Genomic DNA, 13,115 nt, shown 5'->3' with positions numbered 1-13,115 from the left:
TTATGATCCCCAAGCCCTATTACCGTAAAAACACGTGTTAAATACGAAGATATTTTCTCAAACGTAAAAACATACCTGTGAGCGATGATCTATGGATTTTGGTTTGAAATCAATAAATATTTATTGTTTTATTATTTGAGTGTAACACGGATATAAGAGACTTCTCCTCCGGTCCCTTCAGCTCTCTTATATTCGGGTTAGACTTATATCCAGAGTTCTTATATCCGGGATTACATTGTACATCAACACAGGTTCTAATTTGAGTCCAGAAAAAAAAAATCTCTCTTATATACGTTTTTTTTTCTTATATCCGGGTTGCACTGTACTACCAACAGGAGAAGATTTTGTTTTATGCAAATATATATATATATATATATATATATATATATATATTGTGTACAGAAAGTTGTTAGTTGAGACAGGTCATTGGTACCGTCGGTTTCAAGCCCGATAATAAGGCCCGTTTAAGGTATCCTTATCAAGCTCTCTTCAGCCAATATTCGTCTATCTTATAACCGGAAGTGTGAAGTATATATACCTCGCGAATCCACGTTCAAATCTCGTTTTGTATAATCCCCCCCTTTTTTTTTTTTTTTTTTTATCTATCTATCTATCTATCTATATCTATCTATATATATATATATATATATATATATATATATATATATATATATATATATATATATATATATATATATCGGATAATGTAATACCTAATTTTCAACTTTGAATTATTTTAATTTAAGATCTAATTTCGAAAAAATGTTTTTTTATATGAATCGATTTTAATTTGAACCCCATTTAATTTTAAAATCTCTTTCCTTATGTATAAAACCTTTAAAATCTGTATTGGTATCGGTTAAAAACTTAAAAATTCGTTTAATTATATCGAATTACATTTAAAATTTCCAAAAATACGTTTAAAGTTTTAAAAATATATTTTTAATTATATCGAATCACGTTTAAAAATTTCGAAATACGTTTAAAAATTATTTTTAAAAACCCAAATCTTTCAAGGTTTGGGGAAGTGAGTATTTATCTATCCTAAGTGATTTCCCTAGTTTATTAACATTATTATATTTTTCTATAGTTTTAAATTCGAAATAGATTATAAATTACATTTATAAAAAAAAAAAAAAAATTTAATTATATTTTATATTACATTGATTAAAAATCTATAATATAATTGCGATTAAAATCCAAGTTTACCGACTAATTATTTATGTATTTACAATTTTTTTCCCTTATATATATATATATATATATAAACAACATCTAAGTGTTGTTCTTTTCATTGATCCAATTTATTAGTACCAATGACCTGTCTCAACTAACAACTTTCTGTACACAAAATATAAATGCGCTCTTAAAATTTGGATTTTCCTTTTAATTGAGCACTCTGCTGGAATTCTTTTTCCAAAAAAAAACTAATCAAATTATATATATATATATATATATATATATATATATATATATATATATATATATATATATATATATATATATATATATATATAATCTTTTGCATCGAGAAATAGGCACAATTTTTTTTTTCCGGTGCCTCAAATAGTTCCGATTTTTCTGGTTATCGATATCGATTCTGGTGCCGATTATTCGTCCCAACACTAGGGTACTTGTTAAGCCATAGTCGACAAATCGTTCCTTACGTGTATTGTTTTAAGCAAAAAAAAAAAAAAAAAAAAAAAACAATATTACGTATTAATTATCAAAATAGTAACATATCCAAAAATGACGAATATTCATAAAAAAAGAACAACTGCTATTGTGTTTTTAGTTAAAATAAATAAATAAATAAAATGTCTATCGCTATAGACAACAAATATTGCAACCATGACAAAAATAATCTAAAATTTTCCTTTAGTAGTTATGTCCCCTGCGTGTAGCATTCTACTGTCTACTTTGTAAAATCTGAGAAAAATGCGATTTTACCCAATTTTCCGTAAAAAATACTTTTCACCAGAAATAAATTTCTACTCCATGATTTTTCGTAATTTTTGGATATATTACTATTTTCGACATGACAATTAAGTACGTAATATGTTTTTCTTGTTTTGTAGTGTTTTTTCTTTGTTATTTTGTTGTTTTTTTTTTCTTAAAATGACGTTTTTAAAAAAAAATATCGATCTGTCGACTGCATCTTAACAGATACTGAAAATTGTTTTCAAAGATAATTAGCGAAAGTTGAGTTTTGCTAAGATTGTTTAAGTTTTCACGGTTCGACATCTCCGGTTTCTTTTTCTTTTTCTTTTTTTTATGTTTTGTTTTTTGTGCAGCACAACACAGACCTCAACTTTCGCTAATTTCAGTGATTGTTATCGAAAACTTTTTAGATTATTAATAAATTTTCTATCTTATCGTTTTTCGTAATTTTTGGATATGTTCACCACTGCGACATGCTAGTTGAGCAGATACCATTGGTTTTATTTGAAAATCCATATTTCGATTTTCGAATTTCGATTTGATAAAGAAGAAGCGCCCAAGCGTTATAAGTAGGGATGTGACAACAGCATATTCTTTTCATTATTTTGACTCTTGAGCATATATCCCTTAATACCTTATATGTTTTTCTATAGACTGATGTGGTTCTCGGTTGATTGACTGTGTCTTATTGTGTCGGATATATACCCGAGAGTCAAAAGAATAAAAAAGAATATGCTGTTGTCACAGCCCTAGTTATCAGTTAATTAATTTTTATTTGTTTATTTATTACATATACCACCCGTATTTGGGAGATATAATTATAAAAATAGTTAACCAACATTTGTGTCCCTAAGTCTATTTTATTTATACAGGGTGTCCCAATAAAATATATACACTCTTTAAATTATCTCAACTTGCTATATGAATACGTTATGCCACGTTCACAAGAGATGTTTAGGAATAAAGAATGGCAATTCCAGCAGGATGGAGCACTTCCCCACTATCATCATGACGTATAAGCATCTCTTGATAGTCACCTGCGAAACAGATAGTTAGGACGAAGAGGAAGTATTGAGTACTGTCAAGAAAATTAGTAATAGAGCTACAGGGTGACCCACTTAAAAGTAGAACACGTACATCAAATCTGTTGCCAAGGCCGCTGGAAAAATGGTCGGATCTTTCTATCGATCCGGTAAATATCTCACTGCTGATACTATTCTCTATCTATATAAGAGCCAGGTACGTCCAAGGATGGAATATTGTTGCCACATCTGGGCAGGAGCTGCTAGAAAGGACTTGTCCTGCCTTGATAGAGTTCAAAAAAGACTTCGTAGCCTCGTAGGAGATGTCCTTTTCTCTTCCTTGCAACCTCTATCTCACAGAAGAGATGTTGCGAGTTTGTCTCTAATGTATCGTTATTTTCATGGAAGGTGTTCAACTGAGCTTCAATCTATGGTCCCCCCTCGCCAAACTTTCACAAGAAACACACGTCTAGCTGTACACACTATCAATAATTCCCCCCACTCTTTATCTGTACCTAAACCTAAACGTAGATTCCATCAACAAAGCTTCTTTCTTAGAACTGCACGCCTGTGGAATTGTCTTCCGTTTTCCTGCTTGAGAAACAGATAGTTAGCACGAAGAGGAAGTATCGAGAACTGTCCACACTCACCCGATTTGACCCTCCCCCTGGATTTTTTTCTTTTTGGGGGGCGGGGTTGGCGGTCATGTTAAACACAGGGTTCACACCACAAAACGAGCTACAATGAATGAGTTGAAAGCAACCATTGAAAGAAGATGTGTCAACATACTAATTGAACTGATTAGGAACGTTTTCGATTCAATCGGTGAGCGTTTTCAGCTGTTCATGGACCACAATGGCCAATAATTTTAACACTTTCGATAATTAGCTGGTGTTCACAGTATTTTGATGTATGAAACTTTTCTTTCTTATAATAAATGTCAGTTTTATTGTCATTTAAAGAGTGTATACATTTTATTGGGACACCCTGTATGCGAAAAGACGTACCAGGGTATGTCCCGGTATTAAACGTAACGTTAAATTCTTTTTTTTAAAAAAGCGGAAAGAAATTGAGACCTGTGTCTGCGAGTATTATGTTTGTTTTTGTTTCTAAAAAGTTCACTTCTTCAAAGTAAAAAAAAAAATCTTCAAGTTGAAATCAAGTCCGATAACCATTAGGCCAGCTTGGCTCGCTCTTTAAAATGTGTTTTCAAGCCTACTTATTCTTAACATAAGTACTCTGTCATGTGAATGATTCACGCGCGTGCACTCGTGAAACAATTGACAAAGAGATAAAAAAAATCTTATGCCCTTCCATGTACCAATTATTTTTTTTTCAATTGTGGCTCCTTAGCAGCCCTTTTTACCCGTATCACATTTTTTCTGTCTTCTGCAATTAAATATCATGTTTAAACGTATTGTACGACCGGGCAACGCCGGGCGTCCAGTTAATCGGTACATAAATGAGTTATACGAACTCCCCTGAAGCTAACACTAAAAATCCAAATCATGGCGAAGGCATCTCGAACGACTTTATTTAGAGAAAAAAAAAACAACAAAAAAAAAAGGAAGAAATGCCAAAAGAAAAAAAAAAGAAAAGAAAAAAAAGAAGAAAAAAAGCGAAAAATGGAAAACGGGTTTATCGTATATATACCCGGCTACGTATGCCACCCGAAATATCACGAGTTGACGTTAAGCGTCTGGGAAAGCTGGGCTACCTTACATTGAGATAATTTTGTCGGTCGGGTATTCGGGGTGGCTGCTTCTTTCAGAAAATCAGCTGTATTTTTTGGCTTCGTGCCATTTCACCGGAAGCAGGAGTGTGCACCATTACAGATGTTTGCATCTATTACGCATATACAAACAACTAAGGGTGTTTGTGTAATATATATATATATATATATATATATATATATATATATATATATATATATATATATACCTATTTACTATGCCTCCCCACGGGACAGAGTTAGACACCAGGGTCGTTTTTTAACGTGGAGAAAAGGTACAAAAATAAAAATTGTCTCAGTCGTGAAGGATTTCTCCTCCACCGAAAGAGAACAAGAAATGGAAGTGCAGCATCTGAAGAACAGATGGTATTTATTTGCTCCCCCACCAAGCAAATTAAGCACAAGGCCGATTTTTAATGTCAGGGGTGAAGAGAGGGGGAAGGGAAAAAGGGGACCAGCTCCCGAGAGGTGGGAAATGGGAGCTGGTTAAAGGTCAGGCATGTGGGGTTGCCCCCACATCTGGTCTTTGCTAGTCATAGCTAGTCATAGCTTGCAGCATCTGAAGAACAGATGGTATTTATTTGCTCCCCCACTGAGCAAATTAGGCACAAGGCCGTTTTTAATTTGAGGTAAAAACCAGCTCCCCTAAAAGTAGGCAAAAAGGGGGCACTCTGGTTACCAAAAATAATAATTGTCCCAGTATAGAGGGTTTCCCCTCCATTGACTGGTACAAATTATCTTAAGTGCAGCATCTGAAGAACAGATGGTATTTATTTGCTCCCCCACTGAGCAAATTAGGCACAAGGCCGTTTTTAATGTGAGGTAAAAACCAGCTCCCCTAAAAGGGGTCACTCTGGTTACCAAAAATAATAATTGTCCCAGTATAGAGGGTTTTTATTTAAATGCTGCCCACATCAGCATTATGTGGCACAAGGCCGGAAAGTGGGAACCCCGCAGGCTCCCCTAAAGGAGGGGCACTCCTGCAATTTTAAAAATTGCCTGAGTAACCCCGTCGGCATTCCTCGGTCGGGGCGCCTCAGGCAGCAAGCAATAAACTTGCCCCACCGGAAAGCCCGGTGGCAAGGCCTGGGAGGGTGGACCTCCTAGGTATTACCCAGGCGGTTCCCAGTATAGAGGGTTTCCCCTCCATTGACTGGTACAAATTATCTTAAGTGCAGCATCTGAAGAACAGATACTACACTTTGATCTGGACCAAAAGGCCAAGAAGTGTTTATATAATATACTAGCACGCCGCCCAACATTAGATCGTAAAATATGCTTAAATATGATATTTTGATTAATGCAGATTTCGTATGTATTATTATATATTAGTCATAATATTTAGTAAAGATTAAAGTTTTTGAAAAAAAAAAAATGACTGGAGCGCCATCACCGAGAATCGAAACCGAAACGTTTAGCTTACGATTTACTTTTTCCTTTGAGGTTAGTCTGAGCTATGAAGACATGTTTGCTGCAAGGCTAAAACTGAAAACATGAACCAATAGCTATTACGTTACGCATGCATATTCGTAATGACGCGTTCGACCTTCACTTGGCAAGTTTCATTTTCTTTAATTTTTACATTTTTGCATCGATTCTTCGCCGGCTAAAACCCAAATATAGAGTTACGCACAGGTTCGAATACTCTATATAATAAGTTTCATGTCTGGAGACCAAAAAACTGACAGAGGAGTTTAGTAGGCGCAATTTTTTAAACAAATATATATACGCATACATAAATATATATGGAAAGAATTTTGTGTTTACTATAAACTTTTTACGCAAATATTACGCAAGTATAAATCATGTTGAATATCTGCATGAATATAATTACACGTAATAGTTAACTAAAGATGATCATCCCATTAAAAAACCGAAAAAAACTAATAGGGAATTAATTAAAATTAATGTTTAAAAGAATATGTAAATTAGCTAGATCTTTTGCTAGTGAATGCAATTCCCCGATCCATATATAACAAAGTTATTTTAAATAAATAGAAAAATGGATGTTTAATATAAATATCAAGACACAAAAGCAAGTGAAGCATGCATGGTCCCCCGTTACTGAAAAAAATGACTAAGTTCAGCATTTGCTTCCCCTCCCCCTTAATTTAGTCCCAAAAGTCTCCAGGGGACGTCAAATCCTGGTGAAAATGAACAAACGGTTCAGTTTTAGGTGTTAACATATGTAAATTTGAGTTCTGCACAAATATAAAAAAAGAAATGATTAAGTTCATCATTTGCCCCCCCATTTAGCCCCAAAAGTCCCCATGGCCTTAACATATTTAAATTTGAGTTCAGCACCATGCAAAACTGCTAAATAGACATACACAGAAAATTTTGGACAAATAGGGTAAAATAGTCCCAAAAATGGAGTGTTTTTTCACATGGTGCAAAGTAAGGTGAATAGGGTGGTTGTTCCAGTACGGCGATATTCTACTCGAAAAGGAACTACCGGATGCTGAGAGTATCGTGGAGTGTCTTAAATGATGTTAGAATCTGTTACACCCCCTCTTTCGTCCTTAGCTCTCACAGCAGTCACTTTTTGTTTTGTTTTTTGTTTTGTTTTTTGTTGTTGTTTTTTTTTTGCCTCGTATATTTTATTATGAATGAAAGCTAAAAAAATAAATAAATAAATAAAAACGTAACGTGTCGTTCTAAAAATACTGCGCTTCGAAATAGTGAACGAAATTGTTTTCCCCGTGTGGGGGTTTCGGGCGACAAGGTTATCTTGTGGAGTCAATGGGATGGCGCGCCGTTTGCGGATATACAGGCGTGTTGATATTTTCAGAATACAAAAAAAAAAAAAAAAAAAAAAACGTCCTTGGAGACTATTACGAAATGCTACTATTGTTGTTGGCACTGGTTTCTGAGTTTTCGATGAATGGGTGACAAAAAATAAAACTTCGTGATTCAGACGACGGTTGGGTGCGGGCGCTCCGGGTGCCAAAAAAGATAGACAATCAGTTAACTGGTCGTTCAAGGCCACGGGGCGAGGCTAGGCTTACTTTTTCGTGTGGGCTCAAACCACACTTCCGGGTTTGTATTACTATACACATAGATTCGAAAAAGTTGTCAAAAAAAAAAAACAAATATATAATAAATAAATGTTATCAAAGGCAAGAGAAGTTACGTTTCTACCTAACTGGATAATCTTTTAGCGTTTTATTTAATGTAACATGTTTATTCAGCTGGAAAAACGTACAGTGTTTACCTATGTATTTGTAAAATGGGGTTTGTTTTACTGTACACATAGATTCGAAAAAGTTGTCAAAAAACAAATATATAACAAATAAATGTTATCAAAGGCAACATAAGTTACTTTTCTATCAAACTGGATATAATTTTCGTGTTTTTATTCAATTTAACATGTTTATTCAGCTCGAAAAACATACAGTGTTTACCGATGTATTGGAAAATTCAAGATGGCGGCCGATTCTCTCTTTACCACGGTAAGTTCGGGAAAAGATGTTATAAATAATAAACTAGATAAAATACTATTAAAAACCACCGAATATATGTCAAGTTATATCACGGTAACATATATTGAGCGAATTTCTAACAGTATTTTGTCTAGTTTATTATTTATTACACCTTTTTCCAAACTTACCGTGTTAAAGAGAGAATCGGCCGCCATCTTGAATTTTCCAATACATCGGTAAACACTGTATGCTTTTCGAGCTGAATAAACATGTTACATTGAATAAAAACACGAAAATTATATCCAGCTTGGTAGAAAAGTAACTTATGTTGCCTTTGATAACATTTATTTGTTCTATATTTGTTTTTTGACAACTTTTTCGAATCTATGTGTACAGTAATACAAACCCGAAAAATGCAAATGGCGGCATGCTTGTTGTTGAACACGGTAAGTTTGGGAAAACGAGTTTAAACAAAAAACTTATACAAAATACTGTGAGAAACTCACTCAATATATGTTACCGTGACATAGGCGGATATATATTCGGTGGGTTTCTGACAGTATTTTGTATAATTTGTCTGTTTGAACTCATTTTTCCAAGCATACCGTGTTCAATAGTGAGCACGCCGCCATTTTTCTTTTTAAAATATATCGATAGAGACTGCATGAGTTTCGAACCGATTAAAGTTTTTAACGTTTTATGTGATTAAAATCACTAAAATCTTTTCCAGTTAGGTAGAAGAGTAACTTATCTCGCCTTTGATAACATTTATTTGTTATATATATATATACATATATATATATATATATATATATATATATATATATATATATATATATATATATATATATAATTACTACTTTTTTCGAATCTATACGTATAGTAAAACAACCCCCACTTTTTAATAGTTCTTATTTACAATGCCTCCCCACGGGACAGAGTTTTTTTTAATTTTTTTTTTATTCAATTTTCACCCCAAACAAGGCACAGTGCCACTTTGAAGCAGGGGGCTACTATCAGGGACTTAATTAGCGGGGTCATTATGAAGGGAGATGAGTAGAAAGATGTTTGTTGACATTACACTTGAACTTCCGCATATCAGTACAGTTGGGAAAGCAGAATCCTGGAAGGGAGTTCCAAAGACCCGCAGTTCTGGGGAAGAAACTATTGGAGTAAAAGGCTTTCTTGCACCTACGGATATCTACTGTAAAGGGATGAGACTTAGTAGCTTGTCGGGTTTGATGGGGGTAGTTACGTCGGGGAGGTACAAGTGTTTGCAGTTCGTCAGAGCATTCACCATTGAAGTATTTGTAGAACAGGCAGAGGGATGCAACATCTCGTCGATGGGACAGAGGCTGAAGCCTAGATGACAGTTCAGGACCTATCAGGTTGGCGACTCTCTTTTGAACCCTGTCCAGGAGCGAGAGACAAGAAGCAGATGCCCCAGCCCAGATGTGACAACAGTACTCCATACATGGGCGAATGGTTGCCTTATAGAGGTATAGGATACTGTCAGGCGTAAGTAGTTTTCTAGCACGGTAGAGGGAGCCAACCTTCCTTGCAGCAGCCTTGGCAATGCTCTCAATGTATCTATTCCAGTTCATATTCCCTGTAAACGTTAGGCCGAGGAGTTTAAAAGAAGTACTTTCAGGTAATGTGTTCTTGGCCATTGCTATTGGTGGTAGAGAAGGTTTCTTGTAGTTATTGAAGGAAACAATCTTAGTCTTAGCAGCATTGAATGTGACCAACCATTTTTGTCCCCATTCCACTACGGATTGGAGGTCATCCTCTAGTGTTTCTGCCATTTCTTTGGATATGTGTCATTTGTTTTCCCCTCATAGAGTGCTGTCATCGACAAATATACCCATCTCCGAAACAATTTTATCAGGGAGGTCGTTTATGAATATCAGGAATAATAGAGGTCCAAGGATAGACCCCTGAGGTACTCCCGCATTTATGTCGTATTGTTTGGATGTACGACCGTCGAGGACAACTTTGATTTTTCTATTACTTAAGAAGGATTTAATTACATTATGAATTCTTCCAGTGATTCCATATGATCTAATTTTCCTTAGAAGACCATCGTGCCATACCCTGTCAAAAGCCTTAGATATATCGAGGGCCACCGCTCTACCCTCCCCTGTTTTATCATATGAACGGTATATACGTTCAGAAACTACAGTTAAGATATCTGCTGTTGAACGGGCTTGCCTGAATCCATATTGTTTGTCAGTCAGGAGTTTAGCAGCTGTTAGGTGCTGGACTAGAGCTTGATTAACTAAGGACTCAAATATTTTGGCGAAAAGCGGGAGGAGGCTAATGGGGCGATAATTTAGTGGGTCAGTTCTTTCACCAGAATTCTTGAAGACTGGTACCACAGAGGCGGTTTTCCAGCAGTCGGGAAAACAAGATTCGTTAAGGCATTTATTGTAAAGTTTGGACAGAACTGGAGCAACCTCGGCAGAGCATTTTTTTAATAGCACAGCCGGGATGAGATCTGTACCACACGCTTTTGAGGTGTCGAGTTAGACATCAGGGTCGTTTTTTAATGTGGAGAAAAAGAACAAAAAGTAAAAATTGTCTCAGTCGTGAAGGATTTCTCCTCTACTGATAGAGAACAAGAAATTGAAGTGCAGCATCTGAAAAACAGATACTACACTTTGATCTTGTCCCAAAGGCCAGAGTTGTGAACAAACAGAGGCTGGCCGTTAGGCACGTGCAAAATGAATGCCGATGCTCAAAATGTATAAACATTTTGACCCCCCCCCTTTATTTCAAAATTCACCAAAAATCAGGAAATTAATCAATTTTTAATGAAATTTTCAATATTTATCAAATAATGATCACGAAATATAATGAACCCTTTATTTTTACTTGAAACTTAGTGGAAATGTATTATTTTGTTTAAACAAAAATACCCTTTACTAAAGTTATAGTTTTCAGTAAAAAAAAAAAAAATTAATTTATTTTTGTTTTTTTATGAAAACAATTTCAAAAAAAAAAAAAAATTTTTTTAATTAATTTTTACAGAAACATTATGAAGAAAACCCCTAAAGTCCGTATTAATAAATTCGATATAACTCGAAGAAAAATTAATTTCTCGAACTACCGATATTATCATTGAATTAAGTATTGCTTATTTAATATTTTCATGCAAATATATATATATATATATATATATATATATATATATATATATATATATATATATATATATATATATATAATTGCAAAAAAAATATTTCTACATTTTTTTATTTTTTAGATCACAGATTTTGCATAATTTTTATATGTAGATTCTAATATTTTCCTTGCTTGCAGGGCGAAGTTTACTTTTTCGCGTGGACTCAAACAACGCTTTTTAATAGTTGTGAACAAACGGAGGCTGGCCGTTAAATAGACACTTTATAATCGTTAGTGTACTCTTGGCATACAAGGTTCCCTTCAATAAGTTTCCAGACTTTTTAAAAGTAAAAATGAAAACAAAAATATCCCGCTGCAGAAAACATGAAAAAAAAAGATAAAGTTGATTTTATTATTATTACAATAAAATCATAATAATCTAATATCTAAACGACTATATGTCTGCCTTTGCCTGTCTGTCTCCATATTTTCAAACTCTATCTCCCCCGAAACTAAAAGTCGCGAAGCGGCGCTAGAGGCCCTCAAATGATTGGATTTTTTTTTTTTTTTTTTTTTTTTTTTTTTACGGGCCGTGCTTTTTATGGGTCTGTAGCCGGTAAAAATTTTTTTTAAGGGGTCAAAAGGAGGTCAAAATTGAAAAATGTAAAACATTTTATACATTTATTTTAGTTTATTTTTCAATTTTAATTTTAAATCGGACTATTTGCTTGTTACGTTGGTACAATGGTGCAGTGGTAACGTCGTCAGTTTTGGGTGCTACAGTTTCGGTTTCAATTCAAGCTGATGGCATTTTTTTTTTTTTAACTTTTGAAATCACGACTCTATAATAACCTATCTATAAAAGTGAACTTGTGTGTGTGTGTGTGTGTGTGTGTACACTTCCCTACGCAATAACTCTGTCAATTTTCAGTCTACAGACTCGAAATTTGATATACAGGGTATTGAGATTTGGGAAAATCTTTGTAATCCGTTTTCGGCCAGAAATTTTGCCGTTAAGGAAGGGGTCAAAGTTCAACGATTTGACCTTTGAGAACTCTACTAAACTCCACCACCAATTTTGGGTCTAAACACTTGAAGTTTTAGATATAGGTTCCTTGGACATGAATCTAACTTAATAACTTGAGTTGAGCCCAAAATAAATGTTAAGGGGTCATAATAGGGGTCAAAGTTTTTAAAAAATTGACCGATTTTTTTTTTTTTTTTTTTTTTTTTGCTCAACATACACCTCCAAACACCCGGGCGCAACGCCGGACTGAAATGCTAGTATATACGAAATCTGGACAAATTTAAATAACATATTTAAGCGTATTTTACGCCCGGGCAAAGCCGGGCGCCCCCTCTTTCTCCGCTAGTTATTACTGTGCACATATCTTGAAAGGAAGAACAAAGAAAGAAAAGATAACACCAGTCTAGTTTTTGTTTGTTTACTAGCAGGCGTTGCCCGATCGTAAATTTACGCATCAATATTATATTTTAATTAATACACAAACTGTGACATGTGCATGCGAGTATTATGTCTTTTTTCTAAACCATTGGCTTCTTGAAAAACAAAAAATACTCGAGCTGAAATCGAAACCAAAACCTAAAGACAGTGAGTGGGTACGATAACCATTAGACCAGCCTTACACGGTCTTTTAAAGGTATTTGGAAGACTACTCTCACCTGAGAGTATCCTGTACCTTTACAAGACCACCATTATATATAACGGCATATATAAAATGGGAATTGATTGAAACCATCTACAGATCCAGTGACTTTTATCTTTTCTTTTCCAATGACCAACATTATTTCGCTTATCGATACTTATTGAAGACATTCCAATACAAAACTTATCTAAGAACACTGCCAAACACA

At 34.4% G+C, this 13,115-nt stretch overlaps 1 protein-coding gene and 1 pseudogene across 1 annotated transcript in view; one reads left to right on the top strand and one right to left on the bottom strand.

Annotated features, from left to right (window-relative positions):
- The window catches only part of LOC145269224 (uncharacterized), a 171,620-nt gene that overhangs the window by 36,609 nt on the left and 121,896 nt on the right, over positions 1 to 13,115 (top strand). The window lies entirely within an intron of this gene.
- Positions 5,785 to 5,927, bottom strand: LOC145269926 (U2 spliceosomal RNA; annotated as a pseudogene).

Source organism: Euprymna scolopes, chromosome 45 (assembly GCF_053919585.1).
Source record: "Euprymna scolopes isolate OS-2025 chromosome 45, ASM5391958v1, whole genome shotgun sequence".
Taxonomy (NCBI): domain Eukaryota; kingdom Metazoa; phylum Mollusca; class Cephalopoda; order Sepiida; family Sepiolidae; genus Euprymna; species Euprymna scolopes.
Note: the sequence above shows the minus strand (reverse complement) of the source record. Positions and strands in the feature narration are given on the sequence as shown.